Source organism: Amblyomma americanum, chromosome 1 (assembly GCF_052857255.1).
Source record: "Amblyomma americanum isolate KBUSLIRL-KWMA chromosome 1, ASM5285725v1, whole genome shotgun sequence".
NCBI classification, from domain to species: domain Eukaryota; kingdom Metazoa; phylum Arthropoda; class Arachnida; order Ixodida; family Ixodidae; genus Amblyomma; species Amblyomma americanum.
This window is the reverse complement of record NC_135497.1, coordinates 378,681,045-378,696,871: the sequence shown is the minus strand read 5'-3', so window position 1 is coordinate 378,696,871 and position 15,827 is coordinate 378,681,045. Positions and strand designations below refer to the sequence as shown.

The 15,827-nt window shown below is 47.3% G+C and overlaps 1 long non-coding RNA gene across 1 annotated transcript; it reads left to right on the top strand.

Annotated features, from left to right (window-relative positions):
- Positions 1-736: 736 nt before the first annotated feature.
- LOC144101422 (uncharacterized) lies at positions 737-14,718 on the top strand. The gene is made up of 3 exons (XR_013308002.1): positions 737-795; positions 850-990; positions 14,632-14,718. It is a non-coding gene; the product is annotated as an uncharacterized LOC144101422 (long non-coding RNA).
- Positions 14,719-15,827: the final 1,109 nt, after the last annotated feature.

Sequence of the window (15,827 nt, the reverse complement as noted above, 5' to 3'; positions counted from 1 at the left end):
GTTCTAAGCCTACAGGACGCTGCACGAAGCAGCAGTGTTGCTGTGTGGACTCCGGTGATACTCGCCTCTCTCGACCGCGTGAAAAAGATTGCTGTGGATGTACTCATGGGTAATCATTTGACAGGAATATTCCTGCCTTTTTGAGTGATTGGAGTACATAGGATACAGAGTTTTAGAAACGAATACGAATATTCGATTTATATTATACGATTAATGTCCGAAACCCTCTAATAATCCTGCACAGCTAATGACCTGGTGATATGTATACTACGTGCGTAGCCGCCTAGGGGGGGAGGGTATCCAGTTACGCCGGAAGACAGAGACGATAGAGAGGAAGATGTGCAAAGAGAAAATAGCCCCCAGAGAAATCATGTGCTTTTTTCAACTCCTGGCGAAAAACGCGCATCTGTTGGCCACCCTCTACTGCCTAATTAGGTTGGCTTAGATGCTAGATGTTCTGCGTTTTCCGGGTGAGCTGAAAGAATCAGGCGAAGAGGAAAGAATAGTAGACGAAGATAAATTCGAGAAATCCATTTGCTTCTATCGGGGCTCCCGTAATTCAAGCACTAAAGGAGAGAGAATAAGGTATCTTACTGCATGATTTACAGTAAGTTGAACCATGTGCTGCAGGGATTACCTTCTAAGATTTCATCGGCACTTTTCTGCGTCCGCGGCGAGTTTTTTCCACTAAGCTGTGAGCGGCAGTGAAGAAAAGGACCCTGTTTAAGCGCGCGCCCCGCATGCAACGCTAGCGCAGGTCGCTGGAACATTCGGTGGAATCTCCGCTTCGGCAAGGTAAATTCAACTTTAAACCGCACGGCCCCTTGCAGGTGACCGTATCTGCTGCAGATCTTTCCTATTGGAGGGCCTGTTCCGTTTGGTGGCACCTAGTCCTGAAGGCGCTGGGCAACCGGTCGACTTTGGCGGCACTCTGTAGCAAACCGCCTTTAGAGCAACAGACTCTTTGACGTCTTCACCCGGTGTTCGGAGGTGAGAACCAGTTTTCAGTCGCACCGGCATAGTACTGGTGTTTATGCCTGCCCGCGAGAATACTTCAAAGAATGTCTGCTCAAGGCTAGTCCTTTCAGAGCATCAGACATGAAGTGAAAGGTCACATTGTCGAAATGACTTGGTTTAGTGGTTACGTCATCGATCTTATCCATGCTGGGGCACAGAAATTTCAAATGCTCTGTCGTCCAAGAATTTCATTAAACTGTGTTTTGGAACCATTGTTGCGCCTGCAGACTCTTGCATAATACGTCGTGATGAGTCACTAAAACAAAATAAACCGAAATGTTTCTCTTTGATGAAATGTATGAGTGGCAATAAGGTGACAAAGAACTTTATCTGGGGGCTCCACCTGAATTGCATAAAACCTAAAGACATCTCCACCTGAATTGCATAAAACCTAAAGACATTATACATTTGCTCACTTCTGCTCCCATGTGGCCCGCGTGCTTATATGGCCCATTTTAAGGCTACCATGAGCAGTCAGCTTGAGACGGAAATGTCATTGCACTTGATGACAGTAGTTTGTGACGAGTGTTATCGGGCGTCGTTATAATGGAAATAGAGCGATTCAAATATCGTTCAAGATTGCAACTAGTGCTTTAGTGCTTGTCTTTTTATCGGCCCCGTTAAGACGTGGTAAACACTGAAGAAAACCTAATACCATGTGACAATGTGCTGTGGCTGTTTTCAGAGGTACTCGCTGACAGTGCACACTTCTAGCTGCAAAACTCGGCGGATGTTAAAGAACCCCAGCTTGTCGAAATTTCTGGAGTACTTCACTACGGCGTCGCTCATAGCCTGAGTCGCTTTGGAAAGTTAAACTGCCCTAAACCAAATGTAACTTCTAGCAGGAAAAGAACATCTCACTGAATTGCTCCTTCATATTTGGTCAGCAAGATGGAAAGGGAAACCGCCCCATTTTGGCAGTTTACTGTGGAATTGAAGCATTTCTGACTAGCAGAACGTCAAGCTGAGTATAGGTTTCCGTTCAGTATATTGTCGTTAACAACCGAAGTTAAGAAATACCACAAACGTTATTGGTCGGCATCAAGAGTATTCCTTGTCAAGAAGGGTATTCCTTGTGATCAGCTGGTGTAAAGTGAGAAAAAAAGCGTTAAAAACAAGCACATTGCTCAACTACACAGGCGCTGCTTGAAATAATGAGGGTCCTGGGTGCATACTTTTCCTTTTGATGTTGCATTAAATGTTGTTTCTTGCCGCCCATAAGAAATACAGGACAGCGCTTAAGTCTGCTTAAGAGCGGAAATGCGAAAACATTTGGATGTCCTGTCCTTCTCCCTCCAATTTTCATTATTTTCTTGTTATTCTATAACTTTTCTTTCGGTTGTTGTTTATTTTCGTTTTGTTTTCTACTTTCTGGTTTCATTTATTTCAGTTTTCTTTTTATTTTATACTTTTTATTTCACTGCGTATATATTTCTTATCAACTGTTCCTTAATCAACTTTTACACTCTATTTTATTTACCATACAACTTATGATTAATAGATCGTGAGTACAACTTACGTCCAGAAACTTCCTTTTACAACTCCATCCTCACCACTCATCAGCAAAGAAAGGCTTCCGCCTTAAATTGCTTTTCGCTCTTGTGGCGCACGTGCGTAAACAAAAACGAATGACCTGGTAGAAATGGGCGGCTTAAGTGTACTCAAGGCTATTTAAAGTGATAAACAAACTTGAACGACGAATACGGTACTCCGTAATGCAAAAATTTGAGCGCAGCTTTATTTTGCAATTATAGACACAGAAACGTTAGACAATGCTCAAGTTACTCTTGGGATTACAATGCGCACCCATTGCTGCTTTGTCGCACAAGACCTCTAAATTATCGCACTAAACAAAAGCTCCTGACTTACATAGAGCCGCGCTGTGCGACCTTTGCACGGTGGCGGCATTCTCTCCCGCGTTTTCTGCCCTGTGAGAACGCGTTACGCCGTGTGTGTCTCATTGTTTCAACGCGCTAAGCTACTGCGCCGAAGTACCCGGTTTCGAACCCGGCCTCCGCTAGAGATCCTCCTGTGGTGAAATTTATAACGGAGTCCCGCACTCAGGGGCGGATTAAGAAAAATAGGGGCCCTGGCCTAATACGAATGCAGGCTCCCTTTCTATATACTAAACCTCCCGCCTCCCCTCCCCTGTCGCCCGCTACGCTACTGGAATTCTGCCATGTTTCATTTTAATTCCACCTATGAATGACATGGAACGAAGTGCGATACGCGGGATTATTATAATTGTTATTATTATTTAAAAAACTTGCTTGAAACGCGTGCTGTTGTAAACACTAACACATATGTCCTCTTTGTGATTAATCTGTATTCTTTTTTCAGCAAAAGCTAAGCTTTAAGGCAAAGTTAGTGTAGTCAAGAGGAACAAGAACGTAGAAAAGACAACACAGCTCAGATCTCGATCCTTCTGAATCTAGGCTTTGTTTGCGTCACTAAGTTTAATCCCGTGAGGAGACGCATGGTTGTATCCAAAACATTGCTTATTAAAATTCAAGCATCAGACTGCAGTAATCGTTACACGTTACTCTTTAAATATGCAATAGATATATACAATACTTAAGGCATTACAAACACCAAAAAAATGCACTAGAATACAGGTGAAAATAACCGACTGTAATTACAAACCATTATTTGAAAATATGTTCGTTAAAGGTAAGACAAGCAAGGATGACACCAAATAAACGTGGCACTATCAAATACTAAAAAAAACACAGTTCCTTAAAAGGATGATAAATGTCACAAGAAGAAAAAACAAAAGACGAACGACAAAGATTTGTATATGTTGAATCACACTCCTCAGCGTTTCATTGGCAACGTGGAGAGTGGGAGGCAACACAACGTACTTATTGGAAATATTCATGTATACCGCAAAGAGTCCTCTTTTAAAATGGCATCTTTCGTGCTTTCGCTTTGGTGAAATCAGATACAGTCTGTTCGAAGGACAGATCGCGGAGGAGGTCACTTTCAGTGGACATGATAGCAAGCTCGTTAACCTTGTCGTCAAAGGGGCTCGAACAAAGGCGATTTTTCATCAGCGAAAACTTGTAAAACGATCGTTCGGTCTCTCCGTTTCCACGGGTGTCCTTAAAGGGAAGCTGAAGCACTTTTCGAAAAAAAAATAAGTTCTCTACATCATTTTGTAGCTTTTATTCCGCTGAAACAGAATATCTCATTCAAAAAGAGCAGAAATAAACGCAAAAAATTGTTCTAAGAATAAAACGCGCCCCATCGCCTCAGGGCGCCGAGCGAACGCCGCTCTTGCCCGCGATTGGTCGGGACAGTCTTGACGTCATCCACGGAGATCTCCGACCGGCACCGACGGCGTTGCTGCGTAGCGCGTTGCTTCAGCGGGCTTTTAATGACTACGTTTTAGAAATTATGGATAATTCAAGCAGTGTTGAACAGTTTTGACTTTCACCATGCATGTTCGAGCCAGCAGCAGCTTCAGAAAACGGCGGAACCAACTATCGACGCCGCGGAGTGCGCCGGCAGCGAGTCAAGTCGCGACATTTTCACGTGTTGGAAATCTCGACTGGTTGGATGGGTGGATGACAGCTTTTATTTCCACCGGAAATGGAGACCCCTTGCTACTCACCGCCCCCGGCACGCAGCCGTGGAGGGCGGGGGCCGGAGCCTCCGTGACTAAAGCCTAACAAAGAGATTTTGTCTCTTCGCGGCATCAGCCGCCAGGCGCATTGGCTTGTTTCAGCCGAGCGGGTTCTTCGCTGCGCAGCAGGGCTTCCCAGCTTTCTCTGCTATCAATATCTTCGTCGACTCCGGTGTAGTCAGCGCATTCCCATATTCTTTGTTTCCGGGTAACTGTGGAAACGCCGGACTGTCGGAATCTGGACGAGAGCGCGCAAACCTATTCCGAAATCGTTGAGAACTACAGACTAAACAGAGAGCTGGTGCCACCGCCTGATAAGAAGCTAATAATAGAGAAGCTACCGCATGGCGGCGCCTGCAAGCCGGAAATTTCGTTGCTCTCAGTGCTGCTCATCAAAACTAGTGTGCTGCGAGATATAGTTGCTGCTGTTGTGTATCGAGATAACGAGCAGAATTACTTGTGGCAGATATATGCGTACCGCTGATCGACAACTTTGCCGTTCTGACTCAAGGACAAATTTGTATGAATTCTGACGCCATTGTCGATCGTCAGCCATGACCTAGCGCTCATGAAAGAAAATGTTTGCTTTGCTCAGGTATACTAGGCTTATATAATCGGTTTTTTGTTCAGTTAGGTGCAGCTGCATGTGCTGCGCGCTGATGAAAGATTAAGAGAATTGCTTGTGCTGCCATGAGGCGCAAGCAACCAGGAAAAAGCAAAAAGGCACACAGTGCGTAACGAGCTCAAAAAAGTTCAAGACTGTGTGCCTCAGCAAAGCATTGCTGGAAGTGGCCTTAACTCAGCGTCGATGTGAACCAGCTGGAAAAGGCAAAGAGCTTACAAACAGCTAAGAAAGTAATATAACGAAAAGAGAGATATTGCAGCACATATTTTGTGCAGGCAGTTTCGGCATGCTGCGTACCACCAGATTGTCTGGTTAACGTGAAAGAGGCTGGGGAGAACAACCGACGGATTCTACCAAGCTGTGTGCTGAGCGCTGTTCTAAAGGAGTACCATACCAAAACTGGTTTATATACAGGCTTCAAGCATTACACGGAACGCTGGAACGAGAGAAAGCAAACGGCACTGGCAGAAGGCTGCGTTGATCTGTCGTTCGCCAAAGCGCGGGCCGCAGCGGAGCAAGCGCAGCCGGACGGCCGGCCGACTCTCCGTGAATGGCGTCATTTCCGCCAGTTCTCCGTCAATGCCGTCCCCCCACCCGGCGCTTTCGGAAGCGACGAGGGCGTGCCGGCGGCGGGTTTTTAAGAAGCGATTGCAGCTCTGTTTCTGGATAGAATCGGAAAAAAAAATTACACACATGATTTTCAAGGGCCTTTCTTCCCAACCACAGCGTTTCATGCGATTTGAAAACTGTTTCAGCTTCCCTTTAAGTACATTCGCAAAGCAACAGAAAGTTCGGTAACACATCATTAAGCTTTCTTTTATGCAGCAACTTCATTATTCACAGGGGACCATTGTCCTGTCACACAGAGTTGTGCAGAAAGTTCGCAAACTGGACGATTTGAGCGGAAAATGCTGGCTCCAAATCATTTTTTTTAGGTTTACACATACTTCACAGCCTCTTGTGCCAGAGAGGCCTGGCTCCCAACTTCTGTCAGCAATTTTAAGAACCCAACCTTTCGCAGAGTTCAGTGTAAGAAGCCTTTCGCACTCGCAAAGCGGAGCCTAGACTGTCAAGTACAACATTGTAGGTCTCCGCGATGAATTTTTTCTACCTTCTGCGCACTATGCCTTATTCCGTCCGGGTGCTTACTCAAAACGATGCGTTTGCCCTCATTCTGATAACATAGATTGGTACTTAGCGTGCGTTCTCTCTCTTCGAAGGTATCAAAGAGAGGTCGCAGAGAATTATCATAGCGTTCTAGAGAGCTCAGCAGGTCTACAGCAGTTGAAGTGTCTAGGCCTAGTTTCTGAAGTGCTACGCTCGTTTTGTCAAAGCGCTCCAAGATTTCACTCCAGAATTTCGCCATAAATGACGTCTCTAGTTTGGTCATTTTCTTGAAGAGTGATTGCGCTTCGTTCCTAGTGTCATCGTTTTCTTCATGCTTCTTTGATATAGCTTCAAGGCAACACAAGACTGCATTGAAATGTTTCACAGTGGCCTTACATGATTCAGCGTCTCTTGACCACCTGGTCTCAGAGAGACTTCTCATAACAAGCTGCTGGCCAGTTCCGCCCATGCTGTCCAAATAAGACCTCCATCGCTTAGGTGAGGCAACAAAGAACACATACAGTCTCTGAATTACAGTGAAAAATTTGACTGACTCAAGGCAACTCTTAAAGCTACACGCGCCAACTAAGTTCAGTGCATAACCAGCACACGGAACGTAGACTGCCAATTAGTTCGGGTGTTTGATTTGAGCTTGCAGTTCTTTGTATTTTACTGACATATTACTCGCATTATCGCATTACTCGCTTGGCCCCTAGAATCATCAATTGAGATGCCATTGGTCGTCAAGAGGGACATCACGGTATCGAAATGATACAAGCCGGTATGCGATTCGATTGGAACCAATCCGAGAATGAGCTCGTACACTTTCCCATTTAATTATCGTAAAATAACTGACCGCTGAACAAGGTGACAAAAGTCTGCAGTGGAATCAACAATTAAAGACAAGTGTTTTGCGTGTTTCACTTCGTCAACGAGACGTTCATTGACAGCCTTTGCCATATCCTCGATAAATTCATCACAAATGGTTAATGACAGATACGATGGGTGACCTTTTTTGTTGTTGCCATAGCTTTTGATGTGCTCCTCTAGAAAGGGATCAAACTTGGCAATGGCCTCAAGCACTCCCATATAATTGTGCCATTTCTCGGTGAACAAAAATTCTCCTCACTGCCAATAAATGCTAGGTTGCGCTCAGCTACAATCTTAACTATGGCTACGCGCTTTAACACCTCTGTACAGTAAGTGGTCTCAGTGACAAGATGCTTACCTAGCTCCTTCTCAATTGTGCTGCTCGAGTTAGAGCGGGCGAGCTACGCTGCCATGCAGTTCCGGTGCTCGACGCTATTTTCATGTGCGCAAACCTTTTCTTCTGCTCTTTTCCAATCAGAAAAGCTGTGCGTAGTGAAAGCACTGTGGTTGCTTGAAATCGAAAATAGTGTACACATGAAGCAGTAAACGGAACATTTGGACTCCGAGTACATTAACCAGTGTCGCTCATACGTCTTCCCATTTCCAGCCTTACGCACGAAAAGATGAGGTGACATAAGGGTTTCTGAATTTTGTATCGCCTTTCAGAAGACGGAAAATTTTCTGCCCCATTTTGAAAATACAATGGCCCTTTCTCAAGGCATACACTCCGAAAGCTGTCAGTAATAACGTCCGGCCACTTAATAGGGTTACTTCGGAGAATCTCGCACAGTACCTCTTCCTGGGGAGGTGTCTGTACTTCTCTCTTTCCGCAACGAGAAGCCGTCTCAGTCGTCCTCTCGAGACACACTTTGCGGGTTGAAACATGATTATATGAAGCCAAATTAAGAGGAAACAAGTCAGTCGGTTCTTGGAGTGTTGTTTACTGGCGCTCGTCAGTAGAAGGATGCTCATCGGGGAGGTTTAACACCTATTGATCAGCAGTAGTAGAAATCGGGCATGGCGGACCGGACACCTGGAGCTCTGTGGCAGGGGCTCGGTGGAGTAGCATAGACGTTGCTGACTCAGGAACCGGACAGGACTCGGTTAGCGTCGGTTGCTCAAAAATATGGACGACCGATGTTGGCATCGTTTTCGCAAGATCCAGACAACCAAGATGAGTCAAACCTTGCTTCTTGCTGGGAATTGTGGTGATGGAGTTGGCAAGTCCTCCATAGAAGTACAGTCGGTACTATTGGGAGTTTGACACGGACTCCGGGTAGAGCGATCATACTGCTCCGCGGAAGCTGCATTCAGTAGGTACTTTGACATCTTTGCTAGCTTCTTTTCGCACTTTTCTCTCTCTAACTTCGCCTTTCCTTTAAGCGCACCACTTTGATGCTTCCGACCGAGCATTTTCGCATGAATGGATGCTAATTGTCCACTGCAACGGGCACTTCGTCAGTCCGACGCGACCGCTGGAGTCCAACAGTGGGCGTCCCGATGACTGGCGCACGCTGCCTGGGTGATCCGTGGCTGGCTGAGAGTGCGCGTCCCCCGAGAGCTGCGGGCGCGGTTCTGCTACCTTAACCGGCGGCTCGGTGTTGAATCGCAGCCCGTGATCAACTTCCTCTCATAGACGCGCGCCGCGTCTTTCTGTTACTAGCGCCAAAGCAGGCGCTCACATACACATAGAGTTCCTTGAACAAATTCCCCTTTTCTCCGTACACACACACTCCTTCTCACTCCTTCTCCCGGAGCAATTGTCTCTTCTGGGAGATTCTCGATTTTTCTTTCGCCCCGTCGACGCCGAGCGCGAGAACGAAGTGAAGAGGGCGACTACTAGCGCGGGCCAAGTTACGCGCCCTCCGTCGCCTCTGAGTCATCTTTTTATACTTCTTTCTGGAAAGTTTGGCGGCCAGTCTGACCTAATTTTTCCGTCTAGCGTGCGCGAGGGTGCGCAGCCACTAAGCAGGTATGAGCCCTGGAGACAGGCCTTTGTGTCCAGCTCTCCAGCGTCCCCCTCCCCACTTCCACAACCCTATCCCGAACAGTGAACATTCCATGTCCCACGGCACGCGGACAAAAGCACGTGTGACGTCTTATTTCCTTTCCTGCATAGACTCTACCATCAGACTCATCATCACCTGCTATCGGACTCATCCTGCCCCGCCCAAGCTACCATCACGGTAAAGAAAAGTCGGATGGGAGGCACTGTTGGGTACTGCAGCACATCCTTTCTATGAGAAGGACAGCGGCAGAACTATTTGAGAGGTGGAGGGTGGCGTGAGCCAAGAGAGATTTAGGTCCTCATCCCATATTACATGTTTTAGGCATTCCCCTTGCCCCTCCTCTCCAGACAGCACTGGACCGACGGACTGACAGGAAACCACGAAAACTCTTCCAAGCAAACGCACCTCGCTTCGTAAGAAAGAGGGCCCCGCCAGGATGGCGGGGGATTCCTGTTTTTGCTGCTCGACAAGCGCACCCCAAATGATCAGGCTAACGCATTCTGTTACATTATGCGGGGGACCCGTCTCCTTGTTCTGGTTTTCTCGCATCTCACATGTCGCTCGAAGTTCTGTTGCCCATGGTTCCATATACTAAGCAGGTTACAATAAATAGGCCCCTTCTACTGTCCGAAGTGAGGCCCTGGGCTGCAGCACCCTTAGCCCCCTCCCCTTAATCCAGCGCTGTCTCTATGGCTGCACCTTTTTCTCTCTCTTTTTTTTTTCACTCCCACCTTCTTCCCTTCACACATGTAGAGGTTAAGGTGTCTAACCAGACATGAGAAAGTTACGGCGCCTTTCACTTCCATATAACCAATCTTTTTTGTTCATTGCTTCAAGGTGGACGCTGAAGCACAAAAGACGTGTCTTCATTTTTGGCGGGCCACGAGGAGCGTGGCCCGCACAATCACAACACCGCGTGCCCATTCCCATGTCAAACGGCGTGGACTGATTGCAGAATCATCACTGACTCAAGTTTCGACCAGCAGTTGTGGAGTCTTGTCGTACAACCAAGGGGCCAAAATTGCCTGTGAATCGCCTGACTTGGAGAAAAGTAGCGTCCTATATGTGTGCTGCCTGAAAGGGAAGGGTTGCTCGGGTATCTTCCTGCTTCCGCAGCTACGGCTGTCACTATGTGCGTCTTTGCGGTGCACTTTCTAAAGCCTGACGGCTATCCGCAAAACGCGCGTAGGAAGTCATTACGCAACAGCCTGGGTAAACTGAGTGCGATATCTCTCGCCTGCACCCGCCACAACTTCCTTCTCCACTTCACATCCTTACGCTTCTACATTTCTTCCCCCGCTATCCTGTTCCTCTTGCTTTTCATTCTCGCCCTCCCTTTGTTATGACCCTACTCTCAACCTTCGCCGTGCTGTTCGCTTTGCTATAGCTCTGCCAGTTGCCACCACAACGCGCAAGCCAGCAGCGGGTGGCTAAGATCTGCTGTCGAAAATGTTTAGCGCCAGGAGCCGCCAGCGGTAGAGTAGCACAGCGCCTCTCCGAGCTCAGCGATGCACAATGACTTGTGTCAATGCAACAGAGCTGCACTGATTTTCTTTATAACTTCCCTTGTTGCGAGCAACTACATTATTCCGCTGTAAACCCACACGCGGTTCGGTATAACGTAATCTCCTCTTGTGATTTTGAGGTCAAACGCAGATTTAATTTATGCATGTGCTGCGAGGAAAATATTCGGTGAGCGCTGGTCGTCGTGCCTCGTGCACATGAGGACATCAATAGCGGCCGGTTTGGTTCACGGTTGTTAAGTTTGCTCAAGAAATGTGGTCGTTAACCGAATAGAAAAAAAGTGAAGGACGGAGCGCTGCCAGGTTGTCCACGCAACGCCATCGCCTTACCGGCTGGGCGAATCGCTCAGAGTCTCTAGGAGACATCTGAATTCAACACAGGCACTGCTCCACACTAGCACCTGTAGGTGGCTGCGGTTCCATCACACCTGTTCAGAAACCATTGACACTACTCCGACTCAGAAAGGACAGACGGACTGACGGATGGATGAATGGATTCAGTAGAGTGTTGAGCTGGGCGAGTCGGTACATGATTGCGGAAAGAAACCAGCGCAAAATATGGAGACACAGAACTACGCTTGACTATCGGTCGATCTATCGATCGGATGGATGGATGGATGGATGGATGGATGGATGGATGGATGGATGGATGGATGGATGGATGGATGGATGGATGGATGGATGGATGGATGGATGGATGGGTGGACGGACGGACGGACGGACGGACGGACGGACGGACGGACGGACGGACGGACGGATGGACCGATGGATGGATGGATGGATGGATGGATGGATGGATGGATGGATGGATGGATGGATGGATGGATGGATGGATGGATGGATGGATGGATGGGTGGGTGGGTGGATGGATGGTTGGATGGATGGATGGATGGATGGATGGATGGATGGATGGATGGATGGATGGATGGATGGATGGATGGATGAGTGGGTGGGTGGGTTGGTGGGTTGGTGGGTGGGTGGGTGGGTGGACGGATGGATGGATGGATGGGTGGATGGATAGATGGATAGATGCATGGATGAATGCATGTATGTTTGTATGTACGTATGTATGTATGTAAGGACGGACAGTCGGGCGGGCGGATGGATGGCGGCTGACCGTTTTAAATCGAGCGGTAATTCAAGCCACATAGCCATCACTTCAGAAATTTTTCTATTGTCTTAATTTTAGCCACCAATCAGATAACCTTCCATTGGTTACTTCTACTCGCTTAAAATCTACTTTTCCTTCAGTGTCCTTAAAACCGAATGCTTTTAATAAATCAGCCCCGCTGCTTTCCACTGCAGGGTGAAGCCCTTTGCAGAAAAGCATCAAGTGTTCAGCCGTTTCCTCCTCCTCTCCGCACGCAACGCACAACATGTCCATCTCATGGTACATCTCTATTAAACAGCGTGCGCTAACAGGACGTACACAGGAAACTTGGAGACAGAGGAAAGTTTCCTGCGTACGTCCAGTTAGCGCACGCTGTTTAATAGAGATGTACCAACTAGCCCGTCAGAAAATTCTCATGGTACCTGACTCTATATGCTTTAGTCCACAAAACTCCCGTCCAGGCCTCAAACTACAAAGAGCTTCCCCTACAATTATCATAGATATTTTCTTTGGCAACTTGTTGTATAAAGATCCTGTATGTTCCCAGTGCCGATTTAATAATTGGTTTTTAATAATTGTTTTTTTTTTGGGGGGGGGGGAAGGAAATGGCGCCGTATATGTCTCATATATCGTTGGACACCTGAGCCGCGCCATAAGAGAGGGGATAAAGGAGGGAGTGAAAGAAGAAAGGAAGAAGAGGTGCCGTAGTGGAGCGCTCCGGAATAATTTCGACCACCTGGGGATCTTTAACTTGCACTGACATCGCACAGCACACGGGCGCCTTAGCGTTTTTCCTCCATAAAAACGCAGCTGCCGCGGTCGGGTTCGAACCCGGGAACTCCGGATCAGTAGTCGAGCGCCCTAACCACTGAGCCACTGCGGCGGGTGTCGATTTCGTCAGCATTCCTGTTTCCCACGGAGCTCTCTCTGTTTCTTTAAAGAGAATTGAACAAATCTACCGCAGTAAAAGTCTAAAATGATGCATTAGTACGATATACTTGCATCATATATCAACCAAAGTAAGACAGTTCAGGTCAAGTAAAAGCATAGAAAGTCAAGGTACACCATACAAAACCAGGACTGATGGTGCTAGCGCACGATAATTCGTGGTTATCGCCAAGCTAAACTGCCCGTAATTTTTTGCTTGAGCGTCTACGCGCTACCCAAACGCAGAGTGTCAATTCCTTACAATACCTACAAGAAATTTGGCTCATAAAATCAGACTCCCGATTAGGTGGTCACACATCTCACCGACAGAAATCAACCAAGAGATGTGTCTGTTATTTGGGGAGGAGTTGAACTTTTCGTTTTCTGGCACCTCGTACAAGGCGCAGTGAGAGATGAGTCAGACCAAGGTGGTTAAGCTACTTCTTTATTTTCATAGTAAAACTACAATGGTTGGCTTTGCCCACCCCATTGGCGCAGCTTTCGTATACCGCAATTCCAGCGAAAATAGAAAGACACGACTCTACTGAACCCCTCAGAGTATGAATGGAAACATTCGACATTAGGGCCGCCAACAAGTTTTGATTTGACGGTGGAATTTCCCGGAAGCATTTTTTACGCTGCAGCCAGCTCTTTGAAACCTCATTGAGCTGAAATCGGACTTCGTTCCAGAAAGCAACGCTTAGAATTTGGGAATTCAACACACTTAAAGGTATAATTTCTATATGTTTTACTATACACTCTGATGTTCTGACAGACTCAGGGCTGATATTAGATATTCGGACTGCTGTACCACGTTTCCCGTTGGGCCGGCGGCCACCCGTGCCGTCCCACCTGTGCCTCTTTGTTAGCACACCATTCAGGGTGTTTCGACTAAAACTTTTCACAATTTTTAAGAATAGGCTTTTTGAGTTAGAAGAGCTCTTTTTTTGGCGCAGCATTATCAGTGCTGTAGGAAATCGCGGCGACGGAGAAGACTTGCGCCTCCCCGTGTTTCGCGTTCGCCTCGTGCAGCTCGACTGCAGAATCTACGTCTTCCCCGGGAATAATCTCTCTAATAAGTAGCACTTTAGAGCGGGAATACATAACGGGTTGCACAGACAAAAAATATTTGCTGGGAGCACGACTCGGGCCACCACCCTCTCCTTCACACAGTGCATCTTGCCCTCCCTCACCCCCACCTCATCGTGTCTTCCCTCCCTCGCTCAAGCTCACCATGTCTTTCCTCCCTCACCCTCGTCCTCACGAATTTTCTTCCGCCGATCCTCCCTCACCCTCACCTCACCGAGTGAAATCCTCATGAAGTGAGGACGCCCTCATGAAGGCTCACCCTCGTGAGGATGCCCATCTCTGCTCATTATTACTCATCTAAGCTTCTTTACAGATCAAAAAGATGCGGTTCTGAGAAACCCGTGGATTCACTAGACGCGCCTTTATTCTTGTTCAAACGTTGAGCCGCCAGGGCGGAGTGGAAGCGTCCTCTTCTCGAATTCCAAAGGCTCGATTCCCGGCCTACACCCCATTTTTTTTTCTTTATTCACTGAGTGTGCGTTGAAACTTACGCATATTTAGAAATATTTTTACGAACATATCCTGCGCGGGGTGCGCACAACTACTACGACGCCGACGGCTTTTCGACCAAATGAGCTCTATACTCTGTCGCGTAGAAAGGGAATTTGCTCCCACGGTACGTATCATGATACCACCTTTGTGCATTCTGCCTACGAGCGGGCGCTCATCGGCTCAAGGACACAAAGTTAGCGATAGAACCCCGTCAGAAGGCGTTTTCTCGCGTGCAGGACATAGCTGCTCGGGCCGCCACCTGCCCACTGGCGATCCTGCACGTGATAGCGGAGCTCTCCTGCTCATAGTTCACGAGGTCTTGCAACACCAGCGACATTGCACGAGTGCAGCCTTGGCCTGAGGATCTCAAGAAAAAGATGAGTACGTGTATCAACCTGTTCTCTTCGACGAAGCTGTTGCGTACACGTTAGCATGACGCAAAGGTTTTCATGTAGATTAGCGAAGATGTCATTCTGGGGTATACAAAGCGCGCTTTAATGCTTGGAGCAAGGACAGGGTTAGTCAGTCAACACCGTCACCTGGTGAGGTTATCGTGCATCGTTACGCGGATAAAATATGTATAACTGTTTTGACGTCTCGTTTTAATCATTGCTTTCCTCCTTGCGTCCCGTTGCGTATGAAATTGTCGTCAGCTATAAGCAACGCTGTTGCTCTACATGTTGCCGTAATTGGAAGCTAACTCTTACAAGAGCGACAGTCCTTTGTATATTGTTCTACGACTTGCATGCCAGGCGAAAGTAGGACCGCCAGCGCAAACGGTCTCAACGTGCCTCAGAAAACCAACTTGTGCACAAGCCGGTTTAATGCAATTGTGCGAAGGGTCACGGCTCTTGGATACCGTTCTGTTGTAGCTTTAAACAGCTACAAACAGGTGTAAAGGCGCATATGGCGCCGATAGCGCTTCCCTGGCTTCGAAAAGGAACGGCCTGCACTCCCTTGCTCATAATAAGAGGGGAAGCGACTGACCACAATAACTCAAGAAATAAGACAGCGCTTGTTTATAACACGAGAAACGTATAGACCAACACCAATCTACAACGTAAGCAAGATGCGGTGGTGGTGCTGTCTGCGGCTAGAGCGACTGGGGTAGAATTTGGGGGTGAAAAGTAGGCTTAGCGCCCTTAAGAGTACAAGGAAGCAAAAGATATCAAATATGTTTTCTGATTTCACATTGCAACTAAGATGGCGTCCCTTCGTGAAGAATAACAATGTTCATTCTATAACAGATTGTGAACGTATGAACCCTCATTTCAAAGGCGACGTATTTTTAAAACACCTACGCATGGGAGCCACTCCTGCCTGTGTGTACAGAATGGGAGCGCGGCCATAGAAATGCATTTAAGCAAAACGTTTATACATATTTCTCATTCCACAGAGTATCCATGGAGGTAACTGTTTAGCAGTTGGTGAG